Consider the following 3,520-nt stretch of genomic DNA (forward strand, 5'->3'; position numbering starts at 1 on the left):
AACTATTTTACCGTTTTGCTACAGAAATATAGTTGAAGTTCTATATAAAGGCACAATCAGTAGCTGAAATATTTTCAGCCAGATTACAAAATAATACATAAACAAATAAGTATTCGTATAAAGCATAACAAACATGTGCCAGCGCATTTCTGCCAAACTGTCAACAAACCCGAGCGGCATGTTACTTTAAAACTTGCTACACAGCCACCCATACTCACACACACACATTATCTCTCTTTCTCTCTTTGTCTCCCTCTCTCTCATCCGGCCGCCACAAAGCGTTGTTACTGTCAGCTTTCTGCTACTACCACTGACACTATGTAAATGCTTGTAAAGTTGATAAGTGCAGCTATGCGAATGTCAGAACGCGATGACATTGCAGAATTTTGTTAAAAAGAATTGACGCTGAGTGGCAAAAAAGTTTCGATGTTATGTGTCGCAAAGTTTCTGTTTCAACGGACACACACAGCACACACAAATGTTTTGCTGCGAACCGGTGTTTGGTTGAGTGTGTATGTGTATGTGTGTGTGTCTGAGCGGGTTTCGAGTGACATTTTCAAAGCCAAACATTTAAAAAGTATTCAGCTGAGTTTCAGACTGTCAGCGTCGAATTTGATACAATACTTTAGAGACAAAAATCGCTGAGTAGGGGCAATAGCCGCAACAATTTTTGATAACGTTTGTTAAATAAATTATTTCAAATGGGTTTCTTTAAATTTTTTATGTGCTTTTGAAATGAAATTTAATATTTATGAATGTCAAAATGCAATTAATGTAATTGTGGCCGTGGCGCGAGCATATTTCATAGTTGAGAGAGCGTTGAGAGGGGGAAAAACTATAACATAAATTTCAAAGTATACTGCAAGGTGCAATATAACTTGAACTCAAGGAATTTGGTTATATCTAGGACTTTCAAAAATTATTTTTTTTTTGCTTAGACTACTTTTTGTATTATAAAATCATCATTTAAAACCAGAATATTGAAAAAAAATTTTTGGTCATTTGTTAGTTAAAAACTGAAACTTTTTTTAAAGTCAACAACTTTTTGAAAAAATGTATGTAAAACTAAAGAACACACATTTTACTGGCAAATCCTTTTGAAATTAATATCTCTTATTTAATTTGGTTTCTCATAGCATGAGTACCTTGACTCACTGTAGTCAACAGAGAGCCTCTTGTAAAAGAGGAATCCGAAAATTGTTTGCACGAAGTTGGGGACACCCAGAATGAAACGTCGGAGAATCTACTTGTATATATTGTCTGTTATATTATATATTTAAGCGATCAGCGTGACGAGCTAGTCATTTCAGTTCATCCATAACGATCAGCCAATCCGTCCACCGTCTGTATATACGCGAACTAGTCCCTCAGTTTTTGAGCTATCCAACTAAAATTTTGCATACGTCCGTTTCTTTCCAAGAAACTGCTTATATATCGGAACCACTGAAATCGTATTACTATAACATATAGCTGTCATACAAACTGACCGATCTATATTAAGTACTTGTATGAAAAACTTTTGTATTTTTCAAAATATCTCCACGAAATTCGTTATAGATAACTGTTCAAGATTTTGCTACAATTTTTAAACAAATTGCTCAGATCGGATCACTATAGCCTATAGCTGTCATACAAACTGACCGATCAAAGTTAAGTTCTTCTAAGGAAAACTTTTTAATTTAATAAGATAACTATACAAAATTTTGCAGAAATTATTTATGAAAGCAAGGCTACAACCTCCGAGAAAATCTTTCAAATCGGACCACTTTTGCAAATAGTTGTCATACAAACTAAGCGATGAAAATCAAGATACAGATATTTTTTTTACACTTTTGTGCTATAAGAAATGCACTTTGAACAAAAATAATATTTAATTTTTTTAATACTTTTTATACAAATGCAAAAGCACGTTTAAAAACAATTACCACACTGTTTATATGCATACATAACCCCAATTGGAAAGTTCAGCTTGAATGCATTCAATAGTGCCATGGCGTATACGTAACATGCAAATGCAAAACTTTACACAATTAAGCATTTATACCAACATATGCCATATTTTATGCAAAATTATATACACCCTCACTGATTTACCCACAAAATACACACTCATAATTTTGACAGTAGCACTACCAACTGATTTCGAGGGAGAGTTAACAAATTTCGAACTCAGTGGCGGAAGTAAATATTTGGAATTCAGACGGCATGCTGACACTGTAACCGCACTTTCAAAGCACACACATGCACACATGCATAGTCATATGTGTATTCATAGTTAACAGTATTAACATGCAAAATACATATATAAGCAAAATCAATTACGCTCCAAACCTCAGCGCTGCCACAGTTGGGTTTGGCATAATAAACAAAGTTGGTGTTAAAATAAATAAACAAGCGGAGTATTTAGCAAATATACTTGTTTACATACATGTAAATATATATGCATATGTGGTATATTAAGATACACTTTCGAAAGTGTTTGTAGAAGGATGTATGCATATATTATATATGCGCTATATAGCTATTTTCATGTAAGTTATATGGTTGTACTGTGTCAAAGAGACGATTTGATAGGATTTGTTATGAAGTATTGCACATTTCGGGGGAAATATTATTTTGGCAGAATTTAATTACTTTGAGGAATCAAATTTAAATAAATAGACCAAAATATCGTACATTGGAAAAACTAAAAAGATTTGATTAAATAAATAGAGAAAGAAATTGAATTCGATTTCAACAACTGCATTTTGTGGGAGAGAATTTATGGCATCGTTTTACTATTTCAAGCCTTACTCATAAAAAGGAATAAAGAGTTTCAGAGGTAGAGAATTAAAGCATACTTGTATGAATTTTTTAACAAACGGTTCCCAAAACTTCAAACGCAGTTCTCTCGAAACGCTTCAAAAGTCATTGGAACTCTACTGTAATCGAATTATAAAGAACCTCAAACGTCAAATGCAAGTTCCACAAAATTTAAAAAATGCGTGGTTAAAGCAATGAGAATTATAAAATAACCAAACAAATTCCATAAGCTATGTTGACAAGCTGAAAAAAGCCAAAAGCAAACTTTCAAGCGCGAAAAGCAGAAGTCGCAACAATAAAAAGTGCGCTGCAGTTAGCACAACTCAAGCTTCAAATTGTGTAAAAGCGTTTCGTCGCGAACAATTGTCTTGAGAGTTTTAAGAAAGACAAAAAACGAACGCAAAAGAAAAGCTTCGGCAGCCATTTTAGCGCATTTTACGCTCCAAGTTTAGCAGAACGTCTTCATCTTCGTCAACATTTGCGCTTTTGCCCTGACAATTTTTATTTAATTTATTTTTTTGCGAAATATTGCACTGTTCCGTGCAAACTTTTGCAGCTTGTCATCGACGAATGCGCACTCTAAGCAGCTTTGTGACAAGTCGCACTGTCACAGTAGCAAAACTTGTGCAACTCTTGCCGCTGCGACGGAGATTAGTTGAAGCCAGTACTTTTGTCGGTTTTGCAGTTGACACTGTGGCTAACTTTATTGAAAAGCAAT

Source organism: Bactrocera dorsalis, chromosome 5 (assembly GCF_023373825.1).
Source record: "Bactrocera dorsalis isolate Fly_Bdor chromosome 5, ASM2337382v1, whole genome shotgun sequence".
Lineage (NCBI taxonomy): Eukaryota > Metazoa > Arthropoda > Insecta > Diptera > Tephritidae > Bactrocera > Bactrocera dorsalis.